We start from the raw sequence: 16983 nt of genomic DNA, 5'->3' as shown, positions 1-16983 counted from the left end.
TATTATTTTGCATTGACAAATGAATCCGAGTGGAGCTTTGACTTTCAGATTTCTCTGCAATAAAAAATATTTTTGACATAATAATTCTAAGGGACTCCATTTTGGAAAAGCAGGAACAGAAAAAGAATTCCAAGGTGCAAGTATGTCTTCTGTATGGAGCTGGAAGACAAATTATAGGTCTACTCAACTGAAAGTCAATATTTATAAAGACCCTGCCAGGAATAATTGCATAGGGCTAGGCTGATGGCTGCTGAAAATCAACATGGATATATTGGCTTTCATTTTTGATAGCTGAAGATCTGGCCTTCATTTTGGTGCCTCTAATTTAAACTCAGGATAACCCAATATTGGTGTTACATGTATCTTTCTGTACCTTTTCCCAGAGAGAATTCTCTCAGTATTGAGAGGAAAAATCAATATAGATTCATGTTTTGTATCTTCATGACACTTCCTTGCAGTGGCTGTCACTGAGAGTAACGGGGGACTGAGATCAGAGGCAGAGGGATGGCAGATAAACTCAGTTTTGTTAAGGATTAAAAAAATTGATCCTGTTCATGAGCATTTGCAGATCTTACTTTCTTCCAAGGAGATCCTAATACTGTTTGATTTTTCCATCTGCTTTGTTTTCCAATTACATTATAGGTTTTTGTTGTTGTTGTTGTTTTCTTTTTTTTAATTTAAAAATATTTTTCTCTTTCCTTCTTAAAAAGAGAAAAGGGAAAAGAAAAGTTCTGTGTTTGTGCAAGTGAGAGGTTTGAAACGCTGGATTTTTAATCTGCTTGTTAATTTTACACTGAGAGTGAACAATTCCAGCATGGTGATGTTTTTCATCCACATTTTACTGAGATCAGTGAGGACATGTGGCACAATGCAGTAGAGGCCAGACATGAATCTGAGTTTTATCACCAGCCTTTCAAGGCACCCCACCTCAAACCTGATTTGCTGTGTTTAATTTGGACAGACAATCAAATAATTCATTGCTGCCACTGTGTGCTGAGAAGTTGGTGATTTACTACTTTGGGTTTATTTTTAGACAAAAGACAGAGCATTTGCTTAAGTAAGGCTATGATTGGTGTAAATTCCTGAAACACCAAGGAACATCCTTTCCCATCCTTTTGCTGCCTGGATGGGAGCAAATGGACTGGCCAAGCACTGGGTTTGCAAAGAGAAAAGTGGCTGATGGCAATTTATCTTCAGCTGGGAATTTTCCAGAAGAGTCCAGGACATGAAACACAGGCTGAACTTTCCTTTGGACATCTCATAAAGGAGATTATGGGCACACATAGGTGTAGGTTTGGAGAATCCAAGAATTCTTAAGCCCTTGGAAGAAGAAGCAAAACTCACAATACTAGCAAAAAAATCTTCACCTGTCTGTATTTTCAGCAATGAGAATGTTTTCTGACTTTGCAGTTTGCAAGTTTCAGACCATAAGAATTCTTTATTATTTATATACTATGAACACAAGTTTCTATGGTACTTCAATTCGTATCATTTATTATTGCCCTGAATGCTAAACAGTATTTCTTATTGCCTGTATAAACTATGCAACTACAATGATTTATTCCTTGAAAAAGTACCAAAATTTTATTTTATTAAAAAGCCTCACAAATCCCTTGAAATTATCAAGTACAGATTTTGTGACATATTGTTTAAAAAAAAATTAATGTTCCTGAATATTTAATCTTTTAGTAATGTCATATATAAAGTCAAGTAGTTAACTGACATTTGGATTATGATTATGAAATGCTGCACAGCATAAAAAATATGGAATTGTTTTTGGAGTACTGTACCCAGGTATATAAAACTGCTGTAGGACCTTATGCCCCTTCATAAATCTTGTGGAACTGAAACATTAATAACTAAAATTAGTTAGTGATTGTGTTGTTAATGCTTTCAAAATGAAAAAGGGCTTAATACTGCTTTGCTTGGAGGTATTAATGGCTGCTGTTATGTGGGCTGTGTGTTTTTGTTTATTTGCAGTGCTGCTTAGTGGTGATGGATATACTCACCTCTTTCATTTATGGTAAATACAAAGACCAATTAAGTGCTCCTTTGTGTGGTGATGGATGGAACAAAAGCCAGCTGGGACTCAAGGCAATGAGCTGTGCAAAACTAATGAGCAACAGAGCCAAATGGACATGGGTTTTCCTGTAGATTAATTGCAAACTCTGGTTTGACTCGCTAATGGTATATCCTTCCATATTTTTGAGAAGTAAAAAAATTAAGGAGAAACACTGGAAAAAGAGAGAGAGGCAGTGCTTAGCCCAGGAGAAAGCCATGAGCAAGAGCTCCTAGTGGGAATAATGCTCACTGGGAAGGGAATCTTGAATTTCTGGGAAGAAAATCTTGTTTGGGGTTTTGTACTTGTGAGTTGGGAAAGCAGATTTGTGCTATACCTTTTTCTTTTTTTTCTTTTGTGGTAAAGAAGAAGAGCTGCACTCAAGAAATGCTTGATTTGTCTCAGCTTGTTTTCTTTCCATTGGGAAACAAGTGTGCTATTGAGACCTGCCCCCACCTTGGGAGAAAGGGGAGCACTGCAAGGAAATGGGAAATGTTCTGCTTTTCCTTTGTATTCCACATGTCACAAGGCAGACCAGACTTCTGTGATAGGCATGGTGGGAATCAGGAGGGATACCAAAGGTGAGGGTGTTTATGGTTGTATTTGAGGCCCTAAAACCAAAATTACTTGATTAGTTTATTTGCAGTAGTTGTGAGCAACACCAGTGAACTGGGAGTGGAGCCTGAGTGCAGCTGGTGACTTGATTCATGTAGGGCTCAGCAGGCACATTAAAATTTTCTTCTTTAGCATTTCAGTGTAATTATTTTTTTCTGATTCTGCTGAAAGAAGAGATTCAAGGAATTCTAGGATGAGAATGCAAAGGGTTCTCTGCAGGGGGAATAATTCTCCAGGGCTTTTTTCTGACATTGATGAGAGCAAGTTGGACACTTGGGATTTATGATAACCTCCTGACAGCAAGATAGTGCCTTGAGGAGGACAACTAAAAGTTGCCAACATCCTCTTTGCTAAAGAACACTGGACTGTGTGAGTCACTGGGAATGAAATATAGGAGAATATTTTTTCTCAGCCCACCAAATAGGTTTAATGTTTACCCTATTGTTAAATTGTCTTCTCCACTCATGGATTTGAGAACATGTTGTTCACTACAACTTAGTCACAAATGTGTCTTGGTACAGTGACTACAAAAGTCCAGTTGGAAAAGCTGGTAGCTGTATCTATTGAAATTCATGTTGCAACATGCTTTTTATTTTTTTATGGGAGTCATTGTTCTGAAGTCTTAAGCACTTATGAGAGTCTGTTCTTATTTGTTCCTTCAAAAATGTAATTGGTGGGGTAAATTGTTTAGAAATGTGTCATAGTCTGCTTTATCTAAGTAATTATGTGTTTTGACTGGTATATTAATTGCATCTTACAAGTGCTCAGTTCAGCTGTGACAATATAAAGGTACACAGAGCACTGTGGCAAGTTTTTTCTCTGAATTTATATGATTCTAAATCTATATGATTTCTCTTCCACTTCTAGTGGAAGGACACTAAAACTTCAGGTGAACAAGCCAGAGATGCCTGAACCTGGGGGTAAAACTCTCAGAAGATAATATTATCTTGTGATCCCAATAATGAAATAGAAAAAGAGCTGCTTTCATCTGACAGCTGGTAAAGATTTTTGTTTAGAATAAGGAAAATTCTGTTCTGCTCAAAGGGTCTGCCACCTTCTTAGGGTATGGGGGTTGCAGAATGGGAAAACCTTGTAAATGGAAAGGAAAGGAAACTGTTGCTAAGCAGCTCACATAGCCCTGGTATGTACTGTGTGTTTAAAGGCTGACAGCTCGCCTGACCAGAGGCTCCAATCCAGTTTTACAGCAGCAGTTCAGGATCTGCTCAGGATCCTGGGTGGGAACTTGGAGAAGGAAATGAAGCAGTGATTCTGTAGTTGCTGGCAGGCAGCAGGGTGGGTCCCCTTGGATGCCAGCTCTGACCTGGGAGGAGATCAAGGCTCCAAATTCCTGCAGCCCTGGGCAGCATGGGTTTGCTTTGAGCTCTGCCATGCAGGGACAAATTACAGAGCAGCCAAGGGAGGGATTTTCACTGCCAGGCTACAAGAAGCCTTATGAATCTCTTCAAGGCACTGCTCCAAAAGGCAGTCACCCGCTTCAGAGATGTTCTTTTGGATGCTCATCCCCTTTGCACGTATAAATTCTGAATAACCCCTCCAATATATATCTTTTAGGTCTGACTTCATTAAGCTGGAGACTAAGCTGAGGCCGTAAGCCAAAAAAATCCCATCTGGCCATTTGGCCCTGGCTGGGTTGCAGTGAGGAGCTGGCAGTGCTGGTCTGCGAGGATCTGCAGGGCTGGGGTTGCCTGGAAGTGGAGCAGATCTGGTCTCTGCTCGTGGCCCTGTGGTGTCACAGGGCTGCTCAGTGGGGTCAGTGGCTCTGTCTTTTGGCTTTGGGGCTTCTGGGCTCAACCTGTGTTAATGTGTTTTGGCTGTGGGGTGGCATCCCAGGCAGAGAGGGCAGAGGGACTGCTGCTGAAAATTTAAATGGTACCTGTGGAGGCTCAAAGATCTAAATGAGATTTCACAGGTGACAGCCACTGCTCACTGTGTATTCCTGCTGCTGGGGGCTTGGAATAAATTCTCCAATCCTCCACAGAACCTTGATATAGATAGATATGGTGCCTGCTATTGCAGCTAAATATTCAGAGATAAATATGCCTCAGCAGAGCATTGAGGAGGCAAAGAACAAAAAATTTCAAATTTGGACTGAATTTTTTGCTTCCTGTCTTGAACAGTGTCTGTTCAAGGACCATGGAAAGTGACTCTTCTTCCCCATGGTGTCCCCTCTCATGGTCTGGACCTGTGTGATGTATTATGAAGTGTCTTTTGTGAAGCACGAAATCGAGTCAATACGTGAGAATCTCGCCTTTCATTTTGCCGGAGAGCAGGGAAGAGAGGAGGTGGGAGGGAAAGGCATGCGTTTAAACCAGCTCAAAATAACAATCAGAAAGTGAATTTAAAAAAAAAAAATTCCCACAGACTTAATATTTTTAAGACTATGTGACTTTTTAAGCCAGCCACCTGACTTTGGGGAGGGGAAAGGGGCTGACTCATAACATTTGAATACTACAGCTTGGCAATGCTGAGCCTCGCTGCTTTCCGGGCGGGTGTAATCATTGCAGAGAGTTAATTGCCTCCCTCGGATCTTGGAAGGAGTAGTAGAGCAGAGGAGTGGCTGTGACTCAGCCGGGGGGATGCGTGTGACTCACGGTGACTCTTGCTCGCTAATTGCTTGCTTAGAGCAGCGCTTCAAATCTCCCAGTCCATCCCCACGGAAAGAGGAATGTTTGCAGCACAGACACACGTTTAAAAGAAATGCTCTTGCTGGCTGAGATAAAGAATGAGTCCTGACATTTTGCTGTCTTACAGGTGAATTAGAATCTAAATGGAGATGCTTTGATTCCTTTCCCATCGCATGGGCTGGTTTCAGTATTTACATGAACTCTAACCCCTTAGAGCTTCAGAGCTCCAGGTGTTTGTGAAGCAGACATCAACACAGCCTAGATGAAGAGGAAAGTTTGAACAGTAACGACAGTTTGATGACTTGAGATTTTTATTGTTACTTTCATTACTTTTATAAAATATTTGTCAGTCATGTCTGCAGAGTAGGAATTCTAGTGAGTAATTGGTATTGCTATTGGTTATTGCTTTCATGCGAAATCTATTTTATTTATTTCTTTGGATTTCAGCCCAGGAGTGGATTATTGTTTTATCCATATCCAGTTTAAAATATTTGATTTAAGCTTTCAGCATGCAAATTAATCTTTGTGTATTTGTAGATGGAGAAACTGTGCAGTCTTCTATTTATATGATATTGAAGATAAGGGGCAAGGAGCAATGAAAATGGAACCAAATATTTACACCTGGTAAAAAAAAGAAACAACAACATCTCAAATTGTACTCTACATAAACCAAATGAGAGAAAAAAGGCCTGTAAGAATGTGAGAGAAGCTTTGTTGCCTCTAGGAGATACTAGTAGATGCTGCAGAATTGAAGTGGTTGATGGTTACTTCTGTAGCATCTGCTACAGTTTGCCCTGCTCCCCAAAGAAAGAGAGAGCCTGGAGCATTTGGTGTGTTTATTCCTGAATTTTCAGAAAATAAAAAAAAAAGAAATTGCTGCTGGGCTTCAAGGACATCCTTGATGGCTACAAAACACCTAGGTAAGCCTGGCCAGCTCCTCAAGTTTTATTTCAGTGAAATTCCACATTTCACTTTTATGTGTGTCTGAAATGGGGTCAAAAGCAACAGACTTGAATGTCATTTTGTGGAGGAAATTGCACAGCTCTTAATTTGAGCAGCATTGAGAGGAGCTTTCCTAGTGCCCTGGGCTGGCAGGAGCTCAGCAGCCAGGGCTGTACCATGGCAGTTCCCTCAAGTCCCACTCCCACCACCACAAAAAAAATTGAGAATTTTTCCCACATCCAAAGAGACCTGGATGAGGAGGAGGCATTTCCTCATTTATATTTCCCTATCTTTGATTAGGAGTATCTCAGTTGTTGCAATTCCTTCGTGAAATCAGTGTCATACTCAATGAAATTGTTGTCATTTTGGTCTGTCCCCAAGTGATCCAATGGTGCTTCAAGACTAGAAGACACTTGGGGGAATTTAGAGGGGTTATCCTATCAAAGGGATTCTGATATTTATGAAAGTTTCATTTTTTTAAAAGCAGTCAGAAAATGAAACTTCATACAAATACTTTATCACAAGATTGCTTGGCTTATGGTTGAAAAGAATGAGTTGGGGAGGAAATTTGAACATTTGGAACATGAAGAGAAGATACAGGGCACCTTGTTCCTCATTGTTGTTAGAGTCTATATTCTCTTATTTTTAGCAGAAATACCAGTTTTTTCCTAGGTGAGATTTCACAGTTACTGTAGTGCAAGTGACACTGAGAGGAGAAAAGGTCTCTGTTTTCTTCCACACCTTTTAATTTTGAGAGGTCTAAAAACAGTGTTCTTTTTCTCAAGAGGTTTCAGTGCTCCTCTTCTTCTTCTTCTTTTTTTTTTTTTCCCTCTACCCTTTTGTATATTTTAACAGCATAGTATTGTGCTTGTTTCTTCATGGTCTCTTCATGCTCTACTTGGTAAAATTAAAATGAGCTATATAGATATTTTATTATTATTTGTACACAGGGACTCACTCTCCTGTGTATCTAGTTATCCACAGCCAAATGTGCTTATTCAGTAGCCCTAAGATAAAATCTTTGTAACATTAAATTTAAATCAGTGTCCTCATGGAGTTCAGTGGTCTGGCATTTAATTTCACCAGAAGAAAGATATTACAGCAACTGCTGATCCCATCAGTGTTCTGCTTTTCCCTAAATTGGTGATAAATATGGGCTGTGGAGAACTTTTGAAACAAAAAGTCCTCAGTCCTCTGGGATCTTTCACACAGGTTAAAACTCTGCTTATTGATATTGGCACCTCCACTGTCCTCAGCCATGTCATTAAGAGCTGACACCAGAACTGTTAGAACTGAGTGTCTCAGAAAATGAAATTTTAAGTATTTTCCTGCCTTTATTGAGGTTTTGTTCATTTCTTGGTCCCTTTTGTCCCAGTGGGCTCAAAATCCCATCACATCAATTTTTGTAGGAAGCCCTCGTGTCTGGAGCCAAATTAATCCTGGAGCACGTTGCTAACTCTGAATAGCAGACTGGAACCTCTGCTGGATTGTGCTTAATGAAATTTGTAATGTGCTTAACAGTGCTTGACCAGAACTTCATTGTATCCAAATAAATAAGTGCTGTCCTATCCAGTTGTAAGTTTAGTTAAAAACAGTGCAGTGGACATTACCATTAATTGCTTTTCTTCCCTACCCTTTAAAAGTACACTTTAAAAATGTTTTGCTGGTTGATGCCTGTCCTTTGCTTTGCCATTTTGAGGGTGACCCTGGTCTGGTTTGACACTCAAGCTGCTTAGATTTTACTCTGGAGCAAAATCAACTTTTATAGGCAATATTGTTTTAGAGTTTTGCCTTTTATTTGAGCTGAGCTGGGCTGCCTTTCCTGATGCACAGTGAAACCACCAAGCCATTGTAAAGAGGGTGAGCCTTGCCAGGAATACATCTACCAGTGTCAGCTAGAGCAGAGCTAATGGCACTTCAGTTAATACAATTTCTTAATTAGTGCATTCAAAATGCATTGCTGCTGGACACTGCCTTAGTTTTCTTGTCTGTGCCCCAGTTTACTGTATTGATGCATTTTCACATCTAAAAATACCCAGGCTGTTTCCATGATACACCACATTCAGCCTGCAGGAACACAAGTCCGTGTTTGACAAAGGAATATCTGCATGATATCCCCCAGCACAGGGAGCCTTCCCTGGGGATTTGGGATTGAGAAGGGGATTTGCTGCGGGAGGTTCTCCCCTTGTTGCACACCACAGCCTGGGAGCAGCAGGTTCTGAGGGAAGCTGTGCCTGTGACATCCAGCTAGGACAGGCGTGCCCCTGCCCTGCCCTCTCCTCCTGGTGCTCCCTTACTGCCATTCTCCATGGGTGCCTCCCCAGAACAGGCAAGTGAGAAAATACTCCAAAGGAAAAGATATTCTTGAAGACCAATATAAACTCTTAAGGGTTTGGAGTGTTTCCTCATGGATTTTGTAGCAGAGCAGCTTGAGCTCTGGCAGGAGAGGTGGCATGTTTTCCTTCTCCCTTGGGCAGCAGAGGAGGTGATCAGCTGGCACAGGAGAGCCTGCAGGCTCCAGGATGAAATGCTTCTCCTGGGTGTCATCAGCAGGTCAATAATAAATAGGCTGTTGCTCCTTAGATGAGCTGGTTTTGAAGCCCAGCTCCCCTGCACTCCTGCTCCCAGTAAATCCCATCTGGAGCCCTGTGAAACTGGAGGGAGAGGAGGTCTGGTGTGGTCTCCTCCTCCCAACCAGAGCGTGGTTCGTGGCCCCAGTGTGTGGGCAAAGTGGTTGTGCAGAGCTAAAGAGGCAGTGTTGACAGGTGGCAAGGAGAATGTGGGCTTTTTTGCTTTACTGCTTTTTAATTTATTTTAAAATATTGTACCCCTGTTATCCCAGGAGTGTGGTAAGCCTGGGAGAGCACATGCTGCTCCAAGGGCCCCCCCCTGCTGAATCTCAGCCTTGGGTCTGCTGTGCTTGGCATGTGCTCCCTGAAACTCTCCCTGCACTGTCACAGGTCTTCAACAAATCAAGCTGAGTTCAGTGGAATTAATTTGACTCTGCTCCAGGATAGTTGGCAGGATAATTTGGTCTAAAATAGCATCACTATTACCACCTGTGGTACAGCTTTATTGGTTGGAGTGCTTAATTTTAAGGGTTTAATATGGAGCTGAGTAGGAAAGGGTTTTCCTGTCCTGAAAACTCATTGTGATTTCCACCCCTCTCCCAATATACTTTGATTAGACTCTTAGAGGGCTTTTCTGGGAGCAGTGGGGAGCACTAGAGAGCACTAGAGAAGGGTGAAGCATCATCAAGCAGGGAAATGCAGGTGTGAGGCTTGGTCCCAGTCCCTGCCTTGTCCCCATCCAGTGTTCAAATCTATCTATTACTGCAGGGTTGTTGCTCAGACTTCAGCATCCCACTTGAAATTACTGACTCACGCAGGAAGCAACAAATATTTCCTAATGGAGTGTTCTAAAAACTGCTATCAGTCCTGCTGAAAAAGTGTAGCAAGTTGACATGTCTAATGGAGGTAAAAAAAAAAAAAAATCAGAAACTTTCTGCCATCTGTGGTTTGTTATTCCTACATAAAATGTATATTAGCTACTTGTTTGCTTCTGGTGTTTTGGGATTTATAATGAAAAGTGATGCCAGCACCTTGGCCCTTAATAAACAGTGGCTGATTGTCAGCAATAGCAGCTTGATCCAGGATTTCAGGTACCTTTAGTTCTCCTTACAGTTGTAATTTATGACCAGCATTCTTCTGTTGGTTCATGCAGGGCTGCAGACATAAAATACCAAGTTAAATATTTATGTAGGTAGCACATCTTTGTGAATACTTCTTCATGGTAAGGAAATGCTGTTTAAAGAGCAATACATTTCATTACAGTGGGGATGACTATGTGAAAGCTGTCAATGTTTTGAACAAAATCTGTAGATGCCATAAAGTGTTAGGATTACTCATTTGCTAGATCTGTGCTTTGGAAGGGAGCAAAATGTGTTAATGATACTTCAGTAGTGACAAAGAATTTGTCTAGAAAATTGGCACATCAATTGAGAATATCTGGTTATTGAGCCTAAGCATTAGGGGTTCAGTGTTTCTTCAGTGCATGAATTAAATTTCAGCTAAGGGGACAGAACTTGTGCATAAAGCTGAGTAAGAGACAGTGACAACTTACCTTGCTATCACATATAATTGGAGATCTGATGTGCCCAGCTTTCCTCACTTGCCAGATCTGACAATTACAATTGCAAGTGTCTTTGCAAAAGCTCTCATTTCATTCCTGCTGACTGACAGCTGCCCAGTGAATTTGCATGCATAAATCCATTTTGCAAGCAAGCACCTCAGAAGAAAAAGAAACTTATTTCTGCAGAAATTTTGCCTCTGCAGCATGGCAAGAGTTGCAGGAATTGATTTGCATCTCTGCTCTCTTTGGCCCCTCTTACCATGAAAATAGCTAGCAAAAATAGGGGAATACAGTTTAATAAAGTCTTGTGAAGAAAGTGAGGACAAAATTAATCTGGAAAATTATATTCCTACCATAGGTTTTATTAGCATTTTATTTTTAAGACAGTAAATTACTACCTACTGATTGCATAATATTAAAGTTTAAGAATATATAAAAAGTTAATTAAAACGTCTTAAGTATCAAGCTGAAGAGCCAATGCTATCTGAGTTTTTGTTGTCTCATGAACCTACAGCTGAAATCTCTGCAAGTCCTTCCCTTGTCTTTAATAGATATCAGAGCAGGCTTTTGAAGGAGTAGGTCTATTTACAAAAGGTCAGACACATTTGTAATGAAAATTCCATTCATCAAGATGCATTCAGCTTGTGAAAACAGCTTATTGCTTCAGAATGGATTTTCTTCCCTCTATGGATAAAACAAACATCCCTGAAAAGAAGGATGGATGCATTTCTCATGGCACTCAAAGGTCAGCTGGCAGTGAAACAGCCCTGAGGGTTTCCTCAGCTGGATGAGGGAGCTGTGCTGTTGCCAAGTGCCAATAAACACAGAGGAATGTGGCCATTAATATCTGTTTGAAATAACCCATCAGAGCTGGTATTTATGGGTTTGATAGTAAAATGAACCTGTTGCTGAAGGACTTTGTGGAGAAAAGCTCACTGGTGGATTGTCTGCTTTGAGGGATTGAGGAGGTCTGCCCTTGGCTCTCTTGGTGTCTGCAGGATAATATAATTTTTGTAGTTTCTCCTCAGAAATGGGTTTGCTGAGCTTCTAGAAAGTTTTTTTCTTTTTTCATTTTCCAGGCCCCCCACCCCCAACTACACAAAAAAATGCTTCTTTGTCATGTTTTGATTTAAATAGGTAAAGAAATAATTTTTAAAATCAAAGCTCCTGGACAACTGCTGGAGCCTGTCCAAATTCAAGGAGCATCTGGATGATGCTCTTAGTCATGTGGTTTATTACAGATCATCCTGTGAGCAGCAGATGATCCTTACAGCCCCTTCCAACTTGAGACATTCTCTGATTCTAACTCCCAGAATAGTTCAGCAAAACCCTGAAATCCCTCAAAGGACTTTCAGATTGGGCTTTTTTTTTTTTACTTTGAAATTTTCTTTACTGCCTCACTCCTCATTGTCCCTTTGCATGCTCTCTCTCCAGCTAATGGAAATGAGATGGACTGTGGAAGATGCAAAGGAAGGAACATGGTGTTTATAGTAGAATTCATGAGTTAAGTTCACATTGCAGCTACTCCATGTAGTAATGGTATCTCTAAATTAATTTATTTGATAGCCAAAATTATGGTGTAGCTACTGAGGGTTAAACAGGGGTTTCAGTGGTGTAGCTGGGGAAAAGGAGCCCAGTTTACACTTTGCTCACACTAAGCCATTTCTAAGGAAGGTGGGTTATTTCCAAGCTGTGGTGTCCCTTCCTCTCTCCCTGTGCCCTCTGCAGCTGCCCAGCCCTGCCCTGGCCTTTGCTAACAGAGAATCTCATTCATTATAATCCCTCAGCCTTGCTCCTGCCACCAGGATTGCCCAGAGAGGTGATGCTGTGGGCATTAAAGCCAAAGCCTGTCCCAGGAGGATCCTGCCTCTGCCTGGTGTGAAATCTGTGCTATTTTTATAAACATTTATTTTGTGTGTGATTTGGAACACGCTTCCCTGCACAGGCAGCTGCCTCTTCTTCCTCCAGGTCCTGTGCTGCACAGAGGAAGCAAGAGCTGGGATAAGCAGAACAGCTGAAAGCAAACACTGAGCTCTGTCCCAGGGATGTCCCCTCCCTCCCGCTGGTGGCCCCACCATGGCAGGGTCAGTCCCTGGGAAGGTGTGGACAGGCAGGGTGGGATGTGCAGCCTCCACTGAGCCTTGTGCCTCTGCCTTGAGTGCATTCTCACAGGGACAGCTCTGCCCATGTCCCCAGTGAGGGATGCTCCAGGACAGGGCTCCCACCTGAGGGGAGCTCAAGGAATTGGCCACCTCCAAGATCCCTGAGAGGATGCCCACCAAAGCATTGGTGCTGCTGGTAACCAGAGCTGTTTGTTTCAAAGCATCTTGAAATGCACTCCTCCTCCTTGTAAAGATAATATTTGTTATGCATTTTATAGTCTCAGGCATGGCCATCTGCTAATATAGTCAAGTAGACACAATAAAGGAGGTTTATATCTCTTTAGTTTCTGTTACTTCAGGTTCTATTTTTGATGCAGTAGGAGCCGGCACAGCTGAGCTGAAAGACTCTCAGGAACATGCCATGCATTTTATAGTGGATGTGACTAAAGAAAACTTGCTAAAGGACTGGAATTAAAGGTGGCACATAACAGAGAATTCAAAATTGCTCTTGGCCTTCCTTTAACCAGGGGTAGTTCAGAAGCTCTTTCTAATGTAAGCAACTCAAGACACTTTGACTCTGGCATTGCGTGACTTGTGAGGTGTACATGAACTGCACTGAGATGTGAATGGTCAGGACCAGCACATCTTTCACCTGTATAGGTATGAAGAGGTTTTAATTGCTGTCTGGGGGAGGATTTGTCATCAGTTTGTCTCCTGACACTCGGTAGACTAATACCTGCATTAACTAAATAGATAAATAAAGCACACCCCTAATTTTGTGCATAGATAAATTTTGGTTGTCCAGAGGTTCAGTTTCTTGCTTTTACTGTGGGGAAATCTCTTGTCAAAGTTGGGAGCTGAAGGCTGGGAAGGGCTCCCAGACAAATGAGGTGGAGTGAAGCTCTTCCAACCAACCCCACTGTTCATTCTGTGTTGGCTTTGAATGTGAAGTGTTTTTCCCTTTCCAGAGAACTTGCAGTGGAACTTACTCCAACTCAGCCCAGTGTGGGACAGGTCAGTGGGAGCCCCAGTGCTGTGCTGGGTCACTTGGGCTGGGCAGAGCAGTGCAGTGACCCGTGTGCCTCCTTGGCTGCTGGGCCAGGCAGGAAGAGGGACTGAGTGGCTCTCAGTGGATTTTCTTCCATCTCTGTATTTGCTGCCTAATGTCCTTGTTTTGGTGGGTTTTTTAAAATTATTTTTTATTTTATTTTAACCTCTCAACCTGCATGTCAGAAGATGTTTAGTTATGTGTTTTAAAGCCTTTTGCAAGATCTGGTTCAGACTGACTTTGTGCAGTTCTCTTGTGCAACTCTACACTTCTTGACCTCCTGTAAGCCATTATTTTCTTCAGTTGATTTTCTCTTTCCAACCCACAATATGCACTAAGTTTTTTCTGAGATGCTTTTTCTTTTTAAATGTGATTATTCAATAGGGAATTTGGAAGTGCTCTCTTAATCCTACGAAGTCATTAGGACTTGGGCCAACAACAGAATCTAAGAGCTGAAGCTCAACTTTCTAGATTGTCTGGGGAAAAGTTGTAGAGGATGAGCAATAATTCATCTGCCAAGAGTTGTAATTCAGAGTGCAATTTTCATTCATTTATCTTTGCTCTAAATTGTCACAATTAAAAATCTCTTGCTACCTTGACACCTCTCCAACGTGTTTGCCTGTTTTACACATGCTCTTCCACCTTCTTTTGTTGCTAATTTGAGTGGGTAACACCACCCAGAGAGCCATTCCTAGGCTGATAACCTTGCACAGAACGTGTTATTCCTGAGGTAAACTTCATCATTGATGGCAGGTTTCGTTGTTAGTTTGCTTTTTGCTTTTTTCACCTTTCAACCTGCGTGCCAGAGGACTTCTAGTCACTTGTTTTACAGTCTCTGGCAAGTGTGATTGAGTTTGGCTTTTTGCAGCTCTTTCCTGCAGAGAAAGTGACTGTAGTGGGATGGTGCCCTCCTGCTTTGCTTGGTGGAAGTTGAGGATGAGGGGTCCTGGCTCTGTGCACTCTGGCACTATGAATTTCATTTTAATTACGTATGACTGCCTCTCCCTGCCATGTTACTAATTATCTGTGGTTTATGCCAAGCCTTTACCTACCTTAATACTTCTCTGCTACTGTTTTGAGAACTTGTCTGACAACCAAACCAGATAAGTTGGTGTATCTTGTGATATCACTTTTCCTGCATGCTTTGTTTTCCTTTACCTCATGCCCTGAAAAGTGCAGAAAGAAGGAAGGTTCTGAACGAGGAATGGCAAAGAAAGAAGAGCACAGAAAATTGCCTTCTCCTTTCTAATGTGCTAGACTTGTGCAATATTTTAGTATTAATTCTTTGGTTTATCCTATCTTCTCCATCTTCATGCAGCTTTTGCTTTCAACTGTGTGGTCGTCATAAAACTTTTCTTTAGTATTTGATGTCTCATTCTACAGCAGTTACATGATTAGACAGCAGGTGTTTAATTAGATTTTGGCTAGTTGGCTACGTATCTTGGTAGTTGTGATACCAATCTGGTCACAATTAATAAAAGGGAATATACTCCTGTAGTTATATAATCTTGTTTAAATATCCATGACCTTAAGCAACAGCAATAAGTAGGTAAATAAGAATATTAGAGTACTACCTCTGTGGGTGGAAGGATCTTATTTGAATTATGCTGAACATTTTGGCAGTAATAGCATAGCAGGTGATTCTGCAATGAAAATTTCATATAGAATTTTGTGTATTTGCTCTTTTTAGCTAAAGCATTTTACAGCCAGTGCAATAAGTACTTGCAATTTACAACAAATGTTCAGGAGAAAATCTCTGGTAATAGAAACTGTTCCATTATCATGTGCTTTAGATATTTTTGATATCTCCTCACAAGGCAAGTACATTTACTGAAGTCACAGCAGAAACGAATGACCAGGGTGAAACCAAAAATAACATGAGTGTACTCAGATGATACTGTAGCCCCCTCCAGTATCACTAATTCCTTCAGATACCCCCCTGCACAGAAAAAGCAGTTGGAAAAGCAACTGTTTTGTCATGGGAAGAATTATACTGTGCTGACAGTGTGTGCAGACATCTTGGAATGGTTTTCTCTCCCTCCTCTGTCTCCCATTTCCCTTGAAGGCATCTCAAAGCACCCTCAGGTGCAGTCATTGCTTTCTTGAGTAGCACCCATGTTTTGGAAAGTTCATAAAAATGTATGAGCTGTGCCAGGAGTATTGCTAAATGAAAGGAATTTATTTATAAAGGAATTATTGCAGCCTTTGTTCTGGTGAGAGATGTGTGAACACATGAATGAGAGTGGGCACTGATGGACAAGCACCTTGATTGAATTTGTGTTTGTATCCAAAGGGGGGAGCCTGCATCCAAACCTGTCAGAACTTGTGATTTTCATTTCCCTCTTACCTGAGAAAACTTCATCTGAGAATTTTCCAGGAGTGGGGAGAAGAGTTTTGGAGGGCAGATGAGAACAGGGTGTGTTTAAAAATGTCTGATCTGAGATTTCATGTGGAATAGGAAAAGTGTCTGTTCCAGGGGCTCAAGTGCTTTATTATTAGGAGTATGTGATTGAGGTAAGTGCAGTCCTGGCAGCAGAGCTGACTGGAAAAGCACTGTTTCATCAAAGCCCGAGCTGTGGGGATTTCTTAATGCATTTAACTGTTTTGGTGTATTTTCCTGAGAGGAGAAAACTATCCAAACAGAATGTGCTTGCTTTGAAATAGCATTAAATACTGGCTTGAGGAATTCAGCCTATGTTCTGTCCTGGAGATACGAGATAGCTCTGACTTCTATTAAAACACCTCTCTGAGGAGGAAAATGGGCCCCAAATTATTTTCCACAGGTGAGCAGTAAGGATTCACAGGGAAACTGCATGAGGCAGTCAGAGGGTCTGTCAGGGGGAGATGGCTTTGCTGAGAGAGTGACACACAGGGATCATGAGGCTTTAGGACAGATGAAGGGGAAAAAGTGCAAAAATAAAATTGCACAGGAAAGTGTATGCTGTGGTGGAAAGATAGAAGATAAAAAGTAGTGCTATGATTTCTCTTGTAGTGATACTCTTGATGTAACTCTTTTCCTGTTGGATGTGCACAGGGGAAAGGCATAGATCTGTCATTCATCTTCAGAGCCCTGGCTCTCCTCTGCCATCCCTCCTTTTCAGATTTTGGTGCAACAGCATCCCTCTTACAGAAATGGAATTTCCATGTGTATCATGTATGTATTTCTATAAAACCAAACGTTAAGTGCACACAGGTAACTTTGTGGCTAATGGAAAAAAACCCAAACAACACTTTTGTGTGTCTAAAGTGAATTTAAATTGAAAACTGTGGTGGAATATTTCAGCTTCAAAAGGAAAATGTTGACCAGATTGGGAGTGTTTTTTCTTTTTTTAAACTCCCATTTTTCTTGTTGTAAGAAGCAGCTCTGATACTCCAGGGAGCTGGGCTGGGCTCTCATGTCTGTATCTTGCTTCATCACCTTCGCATGGATTCTCTGGGTCT

The sequence above is a fragment of the Lonchura striata genome, chromosome 14 (assembly GCF_050655825.1).
Source record: "Lonchura striata isolate lonStrDom1 chromosome 14, ASM5065582v1, whole genome shotgun sequence".
NCBI classification, from domain to species: domain Eukaryota; kingdom Metazoa; phylum Chordata; class Aves; order Passeriformes; family Estrildidae; genus Lonchura; species Lonchura striata.
This window is presented reverse-complemented; position numbering follows the sequence as displayed.